The sequence below is a fragment of the Oncorhynchus mykiss genome, chromosome 3 (assembly GCF_057628025.1).
Source record: "Oncorhynchus mykiss isolate SJ-2025 chromosome 3, ASM5762802v1, whole genome shotgun sequence".
NCBI classification, from domain to species: domain Eukaryota; kingdom Metazoa; phylum Chordata; class Actinopteri; order Salmoniformes; family Salmonidae; genus Oncorhynchus; species Oncorhynchus mykiss.
This window is the reverse complement of record NC_143024.1, coordinates 60,404,526-60,424,180: the sequence shown is the minus strand read 5'-3', so window position 1 is coordinate 60,424,180 and position 19,655 is coordinate 60,404,526. Positions and strand designations below refer to the sequence as shown.

General features: G+C 40.5%; 1 protein-coding gene across 1 annotated transcript in view; it reads right to left on the bottom strand.

The window, feature by feature from the left end:
* Nucleotides 1–18,467, bottom strand: part of LOC110520081 (beta-1,3-galactosyltransferase 1-like) — a 120,492-nt gene extending 102,025 nt beyond the window's left edge. Inside the window, exon 1 of the mRNA XM_021597115.3 lies at nucleotides 18,354–18,467. The gene's annotated coding sequence lies outside the window, so the exon portion shown is untranslated. The remainder of the gene's footprint in view (nucleotides 1–18,353) is intronic.
* Between the last annotated feature and the right edge of the window lie 1,188 nt (nucleotides 18,468–19,655).

The following is a 19,655-nucleotide window of genomic DNA, read 5'->3' as shown; positions in this document are numbered from 1 at the left end:
GGCCCACGCTTTCACAACTGTCTCTTCTCTTTTCCTTGAAGCTCTCCATGGCCTCCACAACGGCGACTCCAAAAAGTCCATTATTTGAGAGGGAAGCATTCAAAAGGGATGTTCTGTCAACCTCTTTTATGACTGTCACAGAAAGTCAAAGGTGCCTCTGTGCAACTACAGAGGTGACCATAACTCATCCCACACACACAGCCAGTGCCTGGGTAAGGTGGAGTACGGCGCCAGACAGATGTGACACCTCCTTGACTTTGGCCTCGGAAAAGGTCGCCTGACCCGTTGACATTCGGGACAGGGCCGTAGTGAGCAAGACGACGTTGTTAGGCTTGCCATAATTGGGTAATTTCGAAAAACATAATTCCACTTTGACATTATGGGCTATTGTGTTTAGGCCAATGACAAAAAAAATCTAAATTGAATCCACAACAAAAATGTGGAAAAAGTCAAGGTGTGTGAATACTTTCTGAAGGTACTGTATGGTTCTTCGGTTGAATAGTTCAATTATTCTGGGGAAAAGGGTTCAAGAAAATGTTGAATAGCCTCGATACGAGTCTGACTATGAGCAATAACTTATGTGATTAATAAATGGAACTAAACAAGATCTATCTCTGCCCCCCAAAATGCTATACTTCTAGATGTGGGTACAGTTGGACTTTGAAAACGCCAACCCAGTCCCCTGCAGTGATAGGTTCGTCCTGTGCACAATTATGCAATGGAAGATCAACATGAACTGTGTTGTTTTGTTCATTCAGAGGCGTTGTTTCCATACGGCTGCCTCAAACATCATTTTGCACTAATGATTAAACAAAACATAAACCAGGATAAGCAGAAGAATGCTATCAATAGAAATGCTTGTGTTCTTTCGATCTGACATTGACCTCCTGTGAAGTGAAGATGGTAAACCATTACCATCAGTGTACTGGCATAACACTAGACAATTATTTAAAAACCAAATTAATGTTATTCGATCTCTTTAAACTGTAGAGAATGCACATATATATTTTTAAACGTTTTTTTTACAGGGGAACTAAACAAATTGACAGTATAATATTTTAAATAGAATTTTCAGTAAGCATATTTCTTCTCTTGAGATGCCTGGACTTAGTAAGGTTTGGGTGAATTGACTTTGAGGCATTTGAATATGGGAGCACTGGGAGGAGATTTAAATTCAGCTTTCAGACACTGAGGGCTGGGAAGTTGCCCGTCTGACTGAGACAGATTGTCAGCGAGAGAAAGTTGAGTCTAGAGAGGATTACAACCTCTCTAGACTCTCTAGACAATTCTCAGTAAGTCTAAAGGCACAATGCATTGCTATATCAATAACATCCATACACAGCAAATTCTTAAAAGCAAGGCCAGTAGCATATTAAAATTAAAATGATCATCATCATCATCGCCTGGCCAATCAGTCATAGATTAAAGCGACATGATTGCATAATTAAACCATTGACCTTTAAATGAATTGATGAAATACTGTTATCATTCTTTTCAAGTGTGGTAAAGAATTGTGAAGATAGTTGATAGCTGAAGTTGCTCTCGTCCAAGCTCCTACAATGGAAACAAAGGATGAACATTAGATAAGGACAACTCAGCTGTTACTCAAAGAAAAATAGTAATTCACTGATTGTTTTCCAATATCAGACCTTAAAACGGCACCAATTATTTTATATCGAATGACTGAATAAATTATCTACAATTCTCAAAAGTAATTAAAAAAGCTAGTGTCAAGCGTCTTAATTGAACACATATGTTATTGTGAGAACAGTGTGGTATAAACCATAACATTTTCACACCTCTTCTTTTCATGACACACATCCCTGAAGTTCCTCAAATTGTCATCAACACCTAGACAATCAAACACAGACTGCAAAATGCAATTTTTGGTAACACGTTATTTGGATAGTCCACCTGTAGACGCTCTGCAGACTCATCTACAGACTATCAGCGACATTTCCACTAACTATCTACTAACCCTAACCCTAGCTCTAACCCTAACCTTAACCCATATCGTAACACTAAACTTAACCCTAACCCTTACCCTCATTTTGACCCTAACCCTAAATGGAACCTTAGCAACAGATAGCTTGTTGATAGTATGACCATCTGTAGGGCATCTACAGATGAACTATCTGGACTATCCAAATAAAGTGTGACACAATTTTTTTTAGATCCAGATTTTTATATATTTTTGTCAGTTTTCCCTTTGATAATTTCCATTTCAGCCCTATCTTTCCCACTGGGATCCTCTAGTGACACGCCACTTCCATTCTGGGCTCCATCCTTAATGATGTGGCTGCTCCGTTCAGATGTGTATACAAACAGACCGATTAGAAGCTCACCTTTTTATATTCTACACAGGAATACCAACTGAATCGAGAAACCATTACTTTTTAGCAATGTTTTAGCAAATTATATCGGCATATTTTGGTATATGACTAAGATCCTTGATAGAGTATAAGGACTTTAATATTAAAAGGCAGGGGGGGGTTCAAAGGGAAAAATGTAATGATTCATAATATGTGGTAACTTAGGAGCCTGGTTCTTAAAAGCAGAAGAGTTGAAAAGTCACAAACTTCTCCAGTTGGATTCCTCAGCTTAATCCTAAACAGCCAGAGAGTGAGTGTCGGACAGAGATTCACATGAATACTTGTACGTGTGCAGAGCGCTGCAAAAAAAGCAAATCCCGTCTTTCACAGCCCCTTATTCCACACACAGGGCTCTAGCAGTATGTCTAAAACGCCAACAGAAAGAACAGAGCCTCAACAACAACATCTGCGTTTCTCTCATCAACCCCCTAAAACAGGGCTATAAAAACTGTTCACTTGCTGTGCTTTTCTTACGGAAAATAATGCCGTTTTGTTGCATTGCTTTGTTTATTAGTGTATTACAATGACAACACCTGAAGTCCCTTTGTCTTTTCATGGCTGCTTTTAGACTTCCCGTCATCTCAAGGTCACTGGTTCAGATGACTACATAAAAGGGAAAGCTTTGTGAAATCCCTACAAACATGCCCTGGTCACAAGGGAAATCAAGTCAATCATCAAAAGCCCTCAGACCCACTCTTCTCCTACCAGGCAGCTGGAACAGGGAGAGAGGCAGACCAATATTCTGCAAGTGCTCCATTCCCATATCGTTTTCCTTCAAATTCAGCATTTCCTCCATTCCTTATGAACATTTGCATATTTATTACTGAATGGAGACAGAGAACATACATAATTCTGTGGAAAATGTGATTACTAAATAAACGGTTTGCAAGTTATTCTAATGTGCAGTGAATCAATCAAATCAAAGGAAAACAAAGCAAGGTAAATAACGATCAATGATTTAAGCCTCTCTACATAATATAACATTTTTATCAGAGAGGACACACATTTCAATGATTATGTTCTGCATGTTGTGGCTTCCTATTACATATTAACGATACATCTAAACTTGGATGACAAATAGCGTCTGCTCCAAGCTATGTTTACCGACTTCGAGTGCTGATGTAAACAACCAGCCAAACGTTTCCACGGAAGCAACATAAAGTTAATTTACACTTTAGCAGACGCTCTTATCCAGAGCAATTTACAGTAGTAAGTGCATACACGTTTGGGAATCGAACCCACAACCCTGGCATTGCAAGCACCAACTGAGCCACAATCAACGCCGTATCTTTGTCTATTGCCTTTTGAGTAGCAGTACACAAGCGCATCGCTTCAGTCAGTTAGCAGCTCATCAGTATGCACTGAGAGGAACACCTGCTGCGGGGGTGTGTGTTTCCTTCAGAGAAGTAATGAGACCTGTGCAGGGATGATGAGCACAAAACCCAGGATGCAACAGCTGAGGGAGGGCCTGAGATGTTGTTTAGAGGCTGGGATGTATTCTGAGCCCGTTTCTGCTGTGCACAGAGAGTTATTGCTTTGATTTTAAGACCACTCTTGCCACCACACCTCCCAATAAATTGCGTTGCCCAATATTGTAGCAGGGAGGTGTCAGAGATGGAACAGAAGTTGGCACAAGGTTTGTTTTCTATCTATTAAGCCCTACGCAGCTCTCTGAGCATTTATTGCACTCTCCTCGTGATGAGATATTGGGGCAGCTAAAGAGATACATACAGTAAGTAAAGAAAGTAAAGACAGGACACTAAACCTACAAATTCAAGCACATTTCTTTAGCTTTTTTTCTGTTTGTAAATTGCCTGTAAGTAGCCAGGCATGGAACGTTTCAACATTGTAAACCTGCATACTCTGCATAATGAAAATCAGAATTCCTAGACTAATCTTAAAGTCCCATGTCCTTGGATGGCTTAGTAAATGTTTATATTATTTGAACATGATCCAAGCACTGTGATGGATGCTTACAGCACAACTTTTAAAATGCATTCTAACCGTATTCTAGATAAGGCATCTTCTCTGAATAATTGCACTTCACCATTTTCACTTTTTTTAAACGTGTGTGCAAAGTAAAAAATATTAAAATAACATTTTTGAAATAGAAAGAACTTAACAGTGCAGTGATTCAGAGTAACACACAAGGCTTAACTGGGATTAAACTTTAAATGAAATCACCATAAAATTCTAGATTGAAATAGATGAACCACTGAGAATGCAAAATACTATCTTGCGTACAAGATAAAAACTAAGCAGATTATGTTATCAGAAGATGCATACTTCCTAATCGAGTTTTGGGCCAACTATGGAATCAATATTTGAGACCAGAGCTAATAATCAGTATAGTGAACATAAGCTCATAGAGTTTGTTCACAACGAGTGCCATCAAATTTAGTTAATGATACACTCAAACCGACAATATCAGGAAAATGAGTGGCGTCAAATTTAGTGAGTGATTACTTTCAAACCAACAATATCGGGAAAATGAGTGCCATCAACTTTAGTGAAAGATACAATCAAAACGACAATATAAAGAAACATTTGCCAAAATGTGTAATTATGTCTGGATACCAAAAACATGAAAGAACTGAAGATGTGTTTTATGAAACAGTACTCAGCAAAGACACAAATGATGTGTGTCACGTCCAAGCATAGCAAACCAGTTTGAAACATGCTGAGATGCCTAAAAGGAGACTGGAATTTTAATAACAATGAGTCTGTGATCCACTTGACCAAGAGCTGTGGAACACCACACTCCACAATGACCATGCCAGTGTGTTAGAGAGCAAGCAAATCCCCTCAGAGAAACACCAACTATAGCTCCAGTGCCTCTACAGGAACGGGCTTTAAATATATACTGTACCACCCAAAAGGAACAGGGGAAGGCGACTCCTAAAGTTCAGCAAAAGCTCTGCAGAAATACCCCGTCCTATCTTTAATCAAATACTAGCCTTGGTTTGGGGAAAAAAAAACATCATGAAAAGGCAAGGGAGGATTAAACAAATATCCAACAGTATTACCCTGCTCAAACCTACTTCCTCTATATTGAATCTGATAAACCAAGGTTCTAAATGTGTTTTTGAATTCATAGGGCTGCAGATTTTCATATTGACAAACCAAAATGATTTCCTTGGCATTTTATGTTCCACTAGAACTTCTGCAGGAGTAGTGAACCCAACCAGACCCAACATTGGAAATCATTCCTTGGAATTCATTTCACAAGTCACATTCATTCATATTAAAGGTTGTGCGGTACCCTGCTTAGCCTGCTGGTGCAGTAAATGCCACGGTATGTCAACGCAACCAGAGGAATCAATTAACTACCACTATTACTGAAGTTGCAATCAATGCATCAATGTCAAGGAACTGGATTCAAAGCTGTAATTAAAACAGGTGTAAACTCCATAAGGTAGAAATGGGAATACGATAGTGTGTGTGTGTGTGCGCACAAGGATTTGTTCACACACCTGTGTCTATATGTCCCACAGATGTGCAGGTTTTGTCCGTGCATGTGTGGCAAGAATGAGCAAAGAGTTCTGACTTGTATTGATGTCATGGCTAAAGGGATGATGTAATCCATTCAATTGAGCGCAAATGGCAATGACAACGATTATTACAGTGGAGCTCTAAGGAAGATGGATGAGGTGCACAGTAGAATTGGTTAGATATCAAACCAATCCATTCCCTGGAGGGAATTGGACACCACACGCTCCACATCAAGGTTAAGGCATACCATACAGCACATGACTGACAGGGATGAAAAGCCAAAGGGAGAAAATGTATCTTTTGAAATACGCATTCCCCCTCTGTTGCAGACGTCAACAGGAATCTAGAATAAAATCATAGATTTTATTTATAGCAGAGTGTCAAAACACTGGTTTAAATGTCCAATTAATATGCTGAAATAAGTAGTGACATTTTGAAGACATAAAAAATACTTGCACACATCACATCTCTGTTCAGATCATTTGTATTTTGCTGAATTAGTACCTTATAAACTGCTCACCCACCAATACTTACCAGGGGGTCACTCTAGACTGGAATTGATTGGCTTGTTCTTCTGTAATCAATAGGACGCTAATGAATCACTCACATCGATATTTGTATTGAAATCAATGAAACTGGGACATTAACTGGGGTGACAAGTACCGTTGGTGCTCTTCTAACAGACAAACCTCAATGAACTTGGGTATACTACATACAGTATACCAGTCAATTGATGAGAACCTGTAGTAGCCATTTAACAACTCACACGTCTGTGAGAAAATGTTTACGACAGACAAAAATGAATCTGCAAATTCATGTGAGGCCTGAGACATCCCTGACTATAGACAGGCGTAAATGACAAAAACACGGGTACTAAACCAAAGATACTGATCTGTTTCAAGCAATCAAATTTAAGATTGTGATGAATATTCATTTTTATACCACCAATTTGAGGTAAAAATGTAATTAATGGAATGATATCAAACACATCAAACAAATGGAAACCACATGTTTGACTCCATTATATTTATTCCATTCCAGCCAATACAATGAGGCTGTCCTCCTATAGCTCCTCCCACCAGCCTCCACTGGTTGACACTGATGTCATGTACAGGTAACAGTATGCAACGAATGGGGTCGAGAAGGTCAGTGTGCAAAATCCAGACATGAAAGATTGCTGCGAAAGAAACAATGTTTTGTAGGTCAAAAACGTCAACAAAGGAGAGAGTTTTCCATGCAATTTGTTAACCTTTTTTTGATTAATGAATTCTGCTGGAGGATTTAGCATAGGTAGTTCGCTACTGTTTGGTAGCTAACTAGCCTAGTGTTGGTTAGCTAGCTAACTTTTGTTGAGCCTATCTAGCTAGTTACCATCTACAAAATAGACTTTCCATGCAATCTGTTTAGTTTTTTTGGATTAGCTAACATGCTAGCTAGCATGCTAGTTTTCTAACCTTGACTAGCTAGCTAGCTAAAGCTGGCAAATATGCTATGGTCGCAATTCACTAACTAGCTAGCTAACATAGGCTGGGCTCAATGGTCTTATCTTCCCTGAACCGTGTTCTTAGGGTATCCATTACTCAAGGGTAATACATAAGAAACACCCAGCATGTTAACGTTAGCTAGCTACTTGCGTCAACACACTTTGAGTAACACAAGTTCCTTTATCATGTAGCTAAACACTAGCAAGTACTATTATAGCTAGCTAGATAAGACAGAAACTAGCTAGGTAGCTAGCTAGGCCTAGCTAGCTATATGCCTAAGCTATAGAAATTATAATGATGATAACTATGGGTAATGTAGCCCTTGATCATGACTCTCAGTTCCATTTGACAAAGGCCTCTTCTGTAGGGAGGTGTTTTGTTTACAGCCATGAACCCTGGTCTGAACATTAACAAGCATCGCTTGCGGTACGGTTTTGGTCGAATAGGGACATTGTCCTTCATATCGGCGAGAAATAATTTTCCAAAACCGAAGGTTAAATTGATACACACCTTTATAGGGTTAGGGGTTCCACAAGGCCCTAATAATTCCGTGTTACAGTGCTTGTTTACGGAAAACAGACAGAAGACAGAGTGGACTAATTAGCTAGCATCTCCGAACACCTGTGTGTAAACGGAAGACAGACGCCTCAAACGTGTTGACACTGAAAAATACTGTTGGCTGCAACTGTGTCAAAACCGGTTAAAACAGTTTACAGTAAGTGTATATTTTGCATTTTGGAAATGATTTTTATGTCATGTGAAAGTAAAGGGATTTATGTTTCTAGAACCGTATCGCAATTGAGAAGCAATTCACGTTTAGATGGAGTATTTGGCTGTTTTGGCATCCAGAGCCAATTCGCCCTTTAAACAGAACATGTAAGTTCCTTGGACTAAGGAGTAAAATTTAGGCTCCTTGATTCCAATATTGGGCTAGGGGTAATGTAAAGTGTCTATGTTAGATTGTTATACATGCTTTGTCTCTACCACATATTAACAATGGCACCGGAGAAGAAGGCTGACGTTTTACGTGTCCTCAACGGATTGTGTCTTTTGTTTGTTTTTGTTTGTAACGTTGCTGCTATCGTCTCTTATAACCAAAAATAACTTCTGAACATCAGGACGATCAGACGATTACTCACCACGGACTGACAGAATCCTTTTTTTTTTCTTTAACGAGTCTGACGAGGCCGACGAGAATGATATATTACTTTCTCGGGAACAGGCCCAGATCCCTGTGATTTGCATGAAGAGGAGGCAGAGGAAAAAGGGGCCAGAGGGCGGGCTGTTGTGGCTGAACGACGACACTATCAACATACAGCTGGCTGGTTATACGCTATACCGGCAGGATAGAACAGCAGCGTTTGGTAAGACAAGGATTGGCGGACTATGTATTTTTGTAAATAACAGCTGGTGCACGATATAGAAGGAAGTCTCGAGCTATTGCTCGCCTGAGGTAGAGTATGTTATGATAAGCTTGTAGACCACACTATCGCTACCTAGAGAGTTTTCATCTGTATTTTTCGTAGCTGTTTACATACCAACACAGACTGAGGCTGGCACTAAGACAACATTGAACGAGCTGTATTCCGCCATAAGCAAACAAGAACATTTTCATCCAGAGTGCAGCGCTCCTAGAAGCCTGGGACTTTAATGCAGGGAAACTTAAATCCATTTACCAAATTTCTATCAGCATGTTAAAAGTGCAACCAGAGGGAAAAAAACTCTGGACCACCTTTACTCCACACACAGACACGCATACAAAGCTCTCCCTCGCCCTCCATTTGGCAAATCTGACCACAATTCTATCCTCCTGATTCCTGCTTACAAGCAAAAATTAAAGCTGGAAGCACCAGTGACTAGATCAATACAAAAGTGGTCAGATGAAGCAGATGCTAAGCTACAGGACAGTTTTGCTAGCACAGACTGGAATATGTTCCGGGATTCCTCCAATGGTATTGAGGAGTACACCACATCAGTCAATGGCTTCATCAATAAGTGCAACGATGACGTCGTCCCCACAGTGACCGTACGTCATACCCCAACCAGAGGCCATGGATTAAAGGCAACATATGCTCTGAACTAAAGGCTAGAGCTATCGCTTTCAAGGAGCGGGACTCTTTTTTTAAATTTATTTTTTTAAATATTTTTTTTACCCCTTTATCTCCCCAATTTCGTGGTATCCAATTTTTAGTAGCTACTATCTTGTTTCATCGCTACAACTCCCGTACGGGCTCGGGAGAGACGAAGGTTAAAAGTAATGCGTCCTCCGATACACAACCCAACCAAGCCACACTGCTTCTTAACACAGCGCGCATACAACCCGGAAGCCAGCCGCACCAATGTGTCGGAGGAAACACATGGCAACCCTGGCAACCTTGGTTAGCGTGCACTGCGCCCGGCCCGCCACAGGAGTCACTGGTGCGCGATGAGACAAGGATACCCCTACCGGCCAAACCCTCCCTAACCCGGACAACACTAGGCCAATTGGACCTCCCGGTCGCGGCCGGTTACGACAGAGCCTGGGTGCGAACCCAGAGTCTCTGGTGGCACAGCTGGCACTGCAGTACAGCACCCCTAACCACTGCGCCACCCGGGAGGCCCGGAGCGGGACTCTTAACTCGGAAGCGTATAAGAAATCCTGCTATGCCCTCCGACGAACCATCAAACAGGCAAAGCATCAATACAGGACTAAGATTGAATCGTACTACACCGGCTCTGACGCTTGTCAGGTGTGGCAGGGCTTGCAAACCATTACAGACTACAAAGGGATGCACAGCCGATAGCTATCCAGTGACACGAGCCTTCCAGACGAGCTAAACTACTTCTATGCTCGCTTCGTGGCAAAAAACACTGAAACATGCACGAGAGCACCAACTGTTCCGGAAGACTGCATGATCACACTCTCTGCAGTCGATGTGAGTAAGACCTTTAAACAGGTCAACATTCACAAGGCAGCGGGGCCAGACAGATTACCAGGACATGTACAGCGAGCATGCGCTGACCAACTGGCAAGTGACTTCACTGATATTTTCAACCTCTCCCTGTCCTAGTCTGTAATACCAACATGGTTTAAGCAGACCACCATAGTGCCTCAGGGATGTGTGTTCAGTCCCCTCCTGTACTCCCTGTTCACTCATGACTGCACAGCCAGGCACGACTCCAACACCATCATTAAGTTTGCAGATGACACAACAGTGGTAGGCCTGATCACCGACAATGACGAGACAGCCTATAGGGAGGTCAGAGACCTGGCCGTGTGGTGCCAGGACAACAACGTGATCAAGACAAAGGAGATGATTGCGGACTACAGGAAAAAGAGGACCGAGCACGCTCCCATTCTCATCGACGGGGCTGCAGTGGAGCAGGTTGGGAGCTTCAAGTTCCTTGGTGTCCACATCAACAAAAAACTAACATGGTCCAAGCACACCAAGACAGTCGTGAAGAGGGCATGACAAAACCTATTCCACCTCAGGAGACTGAAAAGAATTGGCATGGGTCCTCAGATCCTCAAAAGGTTCTACAGCTGCACAATCGAGAGCATCACTGCCTGGTATGGCAACTGCTCGGCCTCTTTATTTTTTTTACTATTTTCTATATTGTAGAATAATAGTGAAGACATCAAAACTATGAAATAATACATATGGAATCATGTAGTAACCAAAAAAGTGTTAAACAAATCCAAACATATTTTTTGAGATACTTCAAAGTAGGCACCCTTTTCTCTTGATGACAGCTTTCAACACTCTTGGCATTCTCTTAACCAGCTTCATGAGGTAGATGCCTGGAATGCATTTCAATTAACAAGTGTGCCTTCTTAAAAGTTCATTTGTGGAATTTCTTTCCTTAATGTGTTTGAGCCAATCAGTTGTGTTGTGACAAGGTAGGGGTGGTATACAGAAGATAGCCCTATTTGGTAAGTCCATATTATGACAAGAACAGCTCAAATAAGCAAAGACAAACAACAGTCCATCATTACTTTAAGACATGAAGGTCAGTTAATACGGAAAATTTCAAGAACTTTTAAAGTTTCTTCAAGTGCAGTCGCAAAAACCATCAAGCACTATGATGAAACTAGCTCTCATGAGGACTGCCACAGGAAAGGAAGAACCAGAGTTACCTCTGCTGCAGAGGATACGTTCATTAGAGTTACCAGTCTCAGAAATTGCAGCCCAAATAAATGCTTCACATAGTTCAAGAAACAGACACATCTCAACATCAACTTTTCAGAGGAGACTGTGTAAATCAGGCCTTCATGGTCAAATTGCTGCAAAGAATCCACTACTAAAGGACACCAATAATAAGAAGAGACTTGCTAGGGCCAAGAAACACAAGCAATGGACCAATGGAAATCTGTCCTTTAGTCTGATCAATCCAAATGTGAGATTTTTGGTTCTAACCGGCATGTGTTTTTGAGACACAGAGTAGGTGAACGGATGATCTCTGCATGTGTGGTTCCCACTGTGAAGCATGGAGGAGGAGGTGGGATGGTGTGGGGGTGCTTTGCTGGTGACACTGTCTGTGATTTAGAGAATTCAAGGCACACAGAACCAGCATGGCCACCACAGCATTCTGCAGCGATACACCATCCCATCTGGTTTGTACTTAGTGGGACTATCATTTGTTTTTCAACAGGACAATGACCCAACACACCTCCATGCTGGTAAAGGGCTATTTGACCAAGATGGAAAGTGATGAATCAGATGACCTGGCCTGCACAATCACCAGACCTCAACCCATTTGAGAAGGTTTGGGATGAGTTGGACCGCAGAGTGAATGAAAAACAGCTAACAAGTGCTCACCTTATGTGGGAACTCCTTCAAGACTGTTGGAAAAGCATTCCAGGTGAAGCTGATTGAGAGAATGCCAAGAGTGTGCAAATCTGTCATCAAGCAAAGGGTGCCTACTTTGAAGAATCTCAAATATAAAATATATTTTGATTTGTTTAACACTTTTTTGGTTACTACATGAGTCCATATGTATCATTTCATAGTTAATCTACAATGTAGAAAATAGCAAAAAATAAAGAAACGCTGGTACTGTAAGTACTGTTTTATATATAATCTGAGATGACACACGTATGGTAGACCCCAGTCAGTGAGGTTGACCTATCTATATCTGATCTGTTTTTGTAAACTCAACCAAGTTAACCCAGATGGTACTTTTTTTGAGTGGAGATTTTGAAGATTGCGCAGTCACGGGTAGGTAATTAGAGCCTATTGAGCCTCCAACCTTTGTAATCTCAGACGCCCAGCTCATCTGCCAACAAGAGATTACAACCTTGTGACAGTTATACTGAATCGGATGCAGCTGAGAAGAAAATAAACACTAATTTGGGGAATTTAGTGGAAACCTTCCCGTTTGTAACGAGCATTTGTTGTTACACCTGTGTAATTACATGCTGCAATTACCATAACATGTTGTTATTACAGTGTAACTATGAGTTATTACAATTAACTACAATACTTGTTAGTGTAATTACACATGTTTTACACTGTAACAAGGACACCTTCAAATGAATTGATACCAAATAATTTAATATTAAGATTTAACATGATAGTACATGAAGCACACTCACCTTACTTTTACAACAATGACATCTATATCTTGCTAATTTAACCATGGAGAGAGTTGCTCCTAAACACAATTTAACCGAGCGCTCTAGACTAGACCTTCCATTGTGACTGTGCAGCAGGCTGAACGTCGCACGTCTCTACTAAACGCATAATCAGATGCATGGCCATATGGGATTCATCTGGGCACGATTTGTTTAATAAACACACTATAAAAATTACTCAACTGCAACGTAATAGAATTTTGCCAAATTGCCATGATGAACACAGCCACAGAGTATGTAAGGGACAGTTCGAAAATGTGGATATCGACTGCCACTTCAGCACGCTTTTGTAGCACAGTCGATGCCATGCAGGGCTAGGGGCCATAAGGATGAGGGTTCGCCGACCACCACGGACGAGCCCACTCTCCCTGCCTGTTTCATTAGGCCTGCACTACGATCAGAGCCGGCTGCAGACAATGATCAGCTAGGGGGAAATAAGATTTTCACCATTTTGTACCATATTTATAATTATATAAAATATAATCAACAAATGTTCCACCACACAACTAATAAACAAAGCATACTGACTTTGGCACTTCAATATCATGGTTTGCTGTGGTAGTTTATTCCACTCAACAGCGCCGGTGTACAAAAATGTGTTCTTACCAGATAGACTCTAATATTTAAAACAGTGAATATGAGAGTCTCTGGCTGTTATTACGCTGGTGGACATCTCTAACAAATGAAAAATTGCTGAATAGGTACCTGGGGGCTGAGTCCATGATCATTCTGTGGACCAGAACAAGTTGAAGTAATACTACTCTTTTTTTCCACAGATAGCCAGCGTAGCAGCCTAAAAAGCTCGACCTCCAGATGAGTATGAGGGGGAGTTTAAGTACAATTCTTACGAGCTTGTTTTGGCTGGTCTGTATCTTATTCTTTAGGTGTTTGGGCCTGCTGGTGAACCATGATGTGCAGGCATAATCAAACTGACACTGGACTAGTGCATTTGCTAGGGTCTTTAGGGTGTCTATAGCTAGGCTTCCATCCAATTGGCGACAGATTATTAAAAAATCTGCATAAAAACAATATGCCCATTTTCCCATCAGAGTTTGATTTCCAACAAATTGACTAGTGCACATAAAAATGACTTTTGCAGTTAAATGCCCATGTACCGAATAGAAAATACAAGTTAAATGGGTTTTCATCTCATTCTCAACTCTAAACCTACTGATGATTTTGTGCAAAAAAATGTTGTGCAGGTATAGCCAATGTGCCCACTCTGGTATTGGCACGTGTGCTCTCAGCCAGCAGCTCGCAGATACAATGTGGGTAAAGCCTACATGATGAGATTATTATGGACAAAAGTGCAAGATTATTTTGATTTGTCAAATGGCAGCCAAGCATCAATCATCATGTCACCAGAATAAGACCCTCAATATTTATAAAAGGAGCATCAAGCTCATCACCTTGCACTTTCACCACCCTGTGAAGTTCATCATAACTTATGTCATCTAGCCTAATAAACTGCACGCTTTCCCATGATGTTGTGACATTTTTTTATACAACATGTACATTACTCCCATAAAAAGGTTGGACGTAAAGCCATTTTGAGGATGCTGGAATTAGATTTTGTACGGACGAGACTTTTGAAGAAGTCTTTGTGACTAGTTTGGTTATGCTACAATTAAAAGTTAAAAGTTAAAAGTTAAATGACAAATATACTGCTAAAAATATAAATGCAACATGTAAAGTGTTGGTCCCATGTTTCATGAGCTGAAATAAAAGATCCCAGAAATGTTCCATACATACAAAATGCTTGTTTCTGTCATATTTTGTGCACACATCCCTGTTAGTGAGCATTTCTCCTTTGCCAAGATAATACATCCACCTGAAAGGTGTGGCATATTAAGAAGCTGATTAAACAGCATGATCAATACACAGGTGCACTTTGTGCTGGGGACAATAACAGGCCAATCTAAATGTGCAGTTCTATCACACAACACAATGCCACAGATGTCACAAGTTTTGAGGGAGCATGCAATTGGCATGCTGACTGCAGGAACGTTGACCAGAGCTGTTGCCAGACAATTCTCTACAATAAGCCAAACATCGCTTTAGAGAATTTGGCAGTATGTCCAACCGGCCTCACAACCGCAGACCACATGTAACCATGCCAGCCTAGGACCTCCACATTTGGCTTTTTACCTGTGGGATCGTCTGCAACAGCCACCTGGACAGCCACCTGGACAGCTGATGAAACTGGGGAGTATTTCTGTCTAATAAAGCCCTTTTGTGGGGAAAAACTCATTCTGGTTGACTGAGCACCTGCCCAGTCATTTGAAATCCATAGATTAGGGCCTAATTCATTTATTTCAATGTACTGGTTTGGTTTTATACGAACCAGAATAAATCAAATCTTTGAAATTGTTGCATGTTGCATTTATATTTTTGTTCAGTATATTTAGATTATAATATATATATATATATATATATTGAAGCGTTAGGTTCTAGGTGGGCGAGGATTGGAAAGGAGGCAGAGCGTTAAACTTTACTGGGCCTGCCCGTAGCATACGTGGTCACATTATTATAGGACGACTTTGGAGAATGAGCATCTTCAACAGACGGCGCATCTCAGTATCAGAAGTAAAAATACAGCCAGACTGGCCTGGCACTGTGCCTTTCTAGACCTTATACATTGTCAAGAGTACACCCACAATTGATCCAAATGGAATTAAACATTCAATTCACAGGGCTTCAAATGCGCCGGTATTCAAATGACATTTTCACTGCGCCTAGAGTAGATTTTTTTACTCACTTGAAAACAATAATGCAATTATTCATTGCATTGTGGTGTTGTAGGCTAGTCTAGGATAATTGTATTGTCCCGAAACAAGATCAATAGGGGAGCTTTTTGAGCTGTGTGTCTCATATCTTCACTGTTATTACAATGTTGCATCTGGCCTCTCCGCTGCCTATGAGCTATTCCTATTTGTTCTTGTGGCTTCATATTGAAAATGTATGCAGGTTTGAATGCTTGTATGTGTTGTATGATTGCCAATTAAACATATGCCTTCTATAACCATACCAAATGTAACATATCATATTAATTTGAGTCTCCCGGATTTATGTTGACTATAATACATCTAGACTGATATACATATACACAGCATAGACACTGAGTGTTCAAAACATTAAGAATAATGAGTTGCACCCCCCCTTTTTCCCTCAGAACAGCCTCAATTTGTCTGGGCATGGCCTCTACAAGGTGTCAAAACCGTTCCACAAGGATGCTGGACTATGTTGACTCCAATGCTTCCCACAGTTGTGTCAAGTTCGCTGGATGTCCTTTGGTTGGTGGACCATTCTGGATACACACAGGAAATTGTTGAACGTGAAAACCACAGCAGCATTGTAGTTCTTGACATAAATCATTGCGCCTGGCTTCTACTATCATACCCTATTCAAAGGCACTTGAATCTTTTGTCTTGCCCATTCACCATCTGAATGGCACACATACACAATCCGTGTCTCAAATGGTCTCAAGGCATAAAAATCCTTATTTAACCTGTCTTCTCCCCTTCATCTACACTGACTGAAGTTGATTTAACACGTGACATTCATAAGGTATCATCGTTTTCACTTGGATTCACTTGGTCAGTCTATGTTATGGAAAGAGCCGGTTGTCCTTAATGTTTTGTACACTCAGTGTATATTGACCTGTGTTATAGTAAAATTTTGCACACAGAAAAGCATAGTTCAAAAGGGAAGTACCAACACAACTTGATATAGGGGAGGTGCGTGCAAGCATATGAGGACATTTGGCTAGGATGGAATAAATTATATAGTACAACCTGCAAAAGAGCAAATGTAAACCGGGGGAAAAAGACACAAAACCTCCCCTGTGCCCAATAAAAAAACACAAAACCCTCCCCAAAACAAAAAAAAAGGTATACAAACCCTTCTCTATTTTGGACCACCTCCCCCACCATAGTAAATTTCGAACTGTCTCTAACATTATGGTAACACTTCACTTTACAAGTTGCTCAAATACCTGTGTATAGGCGAACATTGCAATAACTTAATACCTAAAATGAGGGCCATAGGCATTCCTTTCTTTCAGTCATTTTATCTTTGTGTATGTTGTACATAGGGAGGGTGATATAAGAGACATGACGGTATGAGATGAAAATGCCTCTGTATAACCAGGAGTAAAGCAGGAGTTCTAGAGCTCCAGTAGTTCTTGAGCAGTCAGAATAAAGAGAAATAAGCAACTGCTAGGTGGCCCCCAACCAAAAAGAATAATAAAAACACGGTTGTGCATCAGCAGTTTTTCTCTCCTTATGACAGTCACTCAATTAGCCCATGTCAGCTAAAAACGTTTTGATTGATAAAATAGTCTAGCCAGCTGGGCATGTGCCCAGAATTGCAGGAAATGAGCTTCAAAACTGCAAAAAAATCTCCACCACATGGCAAAACTTGTAGAAATGCATGAAATGAGTTATTAACTTGCTTAGGATCCCCAAAAGGCCAGGGCCCGCCCTGTACACAGCACATAGATAGACAGATAATAATACCTAGACAATACGTCAATTAAACATGTCATGTGGCAGACAGGACCAGAAAGACTAGCAGATTAAATTTTTGTAACGAGATAATGATGTTTGTCATGCTTTTTCACTGGAGGCATGAGTGTACCAAAGTCCCCTCATACATCTTGACCTTAACATCCTAGGCAACAGACATTTGTTAGGTTACTATCAAGGAAAAAAATACGTGGAATACAAAATGAAAGACCGTGTGTCAAGGTCACGACTACCATGTTCAAATGTGTCCCAACATCTTAAAGTGTTCCTGTAAGTATGGTGGATTTTGTCAACTCAAGCTCATTTCAGTATTTCGGCTATTGCTAAATAAAGTTAAATGCTTCTTCATACCAACTTTCTAGTCTAGACTAGCCAAACGGAGTGTAGTATGAGGGGACATTTGCGGCAATAAAAATCATCCAAAAATTGTTAGGCTGTTTTTTTTAAATTATTACCATGGACAGTTCATTTTGAAGCAGGCTAGTCCATTATCATTATCAAAATATCCCCCATAATATAATAAGAGATGTGCCCAGTGCTGCACAGCTGAGCAGAAATCCTATTGATGGGCTCGCATCCATCGTAGGACACAGGAACACGCGGATCCTAAAGCTACACGGTGAATTTAATGAGTCAATGAACGAAATACCTCGAGACCGAATAAAAACAATTTGAACAGTAAGTAGCCTGTGAGGTGGTTGGGATTGTGAACGCAGTCGTGTACCCTAAACATTAGGTTATGGTAAACTCATTAACATGTCATAATAAACGGGAGAGTGAAATCCCCGGGATAGGCTAGTAAACAGCTGATAAAAAGACTCGAAAACAATATAACAGACGGCAGAAACAAGCAAGCTGAGCTTACCTCTTTTATCGTCCCCATCCCATTCAGACTTCTGGTCCTGATGCGACAGCAGTACCTTGTTCAGCATCCTAAAGCGATGCCTATTTGTCTCGAGGAAACGTGATCGTAGAGCATGGAGCTGGAGCTCATGCGTTGGTTGACAAGAGACCGCTCCAATCAGAGTAATCCGATGGGGTTGTAGCCAATCCACTTGAAAGAAAGAAAGCTACTTCACATACTGTAGCAAGGTGGATTGACGTTATAAGAGTATTTCCAGGCAACTCTATTTATTTATTTATTATTTTTACACATTTAGCAGAATTGGGCTACTGGCTATATAGCCCAGTTCTTTCTAAATGTAACACCAGAGGCCTAGCCTACTTGATAATGAGAGAAATTGTGGGATATTTTTTATGTACATAATATGTATAGCTTTACAAAGACTAAAGACTAAAAACAAAAACCACAAAAAGAATGTAAAAGTAATATCCACCTTAATTTCTTAACTTTACAAATTTGGTGAGAAAACCCCCACACATTTATTCTCCGTAGCTACCCAGTGGCAGCTCCCTTACAAAAAAAGATTGCAGTCAGAGTGCAGTATAAACTGCAGTATGCTGCAAATATTGCTTCCAAAATAACACCGATTTTTTTTTTTTTTTTTGCTGCAGTAATTTGGCATTGTAACTGCAGTTAGAGTGCAGTATATTCTGAAATTACTGCTCCAAAATACCACAGTCGACTGCAGTTACTGCAATTTTACTGCAGTTTCAAAACGCTATCTTTTTTTTGTAAGGGCCGGCATTACAGAAGATTCAGCTCACACTGTGCTCAAACCTATACAGGATAAATGACATGAAGACAGCTTGCCTTCTTGGGAAATAAGTAGGGAATACTCTATACTAGGCTATTCTTAATAGCCTAAGAGAGTTTACAACTCTGCAAAAATAACAAATAAATTACTAGGCTGTTACATGAGTTCGTTCGTACCACCACATCAAAGCTGTGGGGGTGTTCAAAAAGCAGGTTGACGCTAATTGTCCCGAGTCTTGTCCTCGAGGCAGAACTGAGCGAGATATGCCGTCTGCAATGTCAAAATTGTGTAGTTTGTAAAGATTCATGAAAAAAAGTTGCTTTTTTTTTTCTTATTTTAAGGTTAGGGTTCGGCATTAGGTTAAGGCTTTTATGACTTTGTGGCTTTGACAGCTAATGACCACTGCAGAGCAGCTTCCATAACAATATTCATGACGAAATAAGCTAACCTGCATTGAAAAATCGAAAAGGATTTGCACATTGACAGGAGTGGATGGAATAGCTCGACAG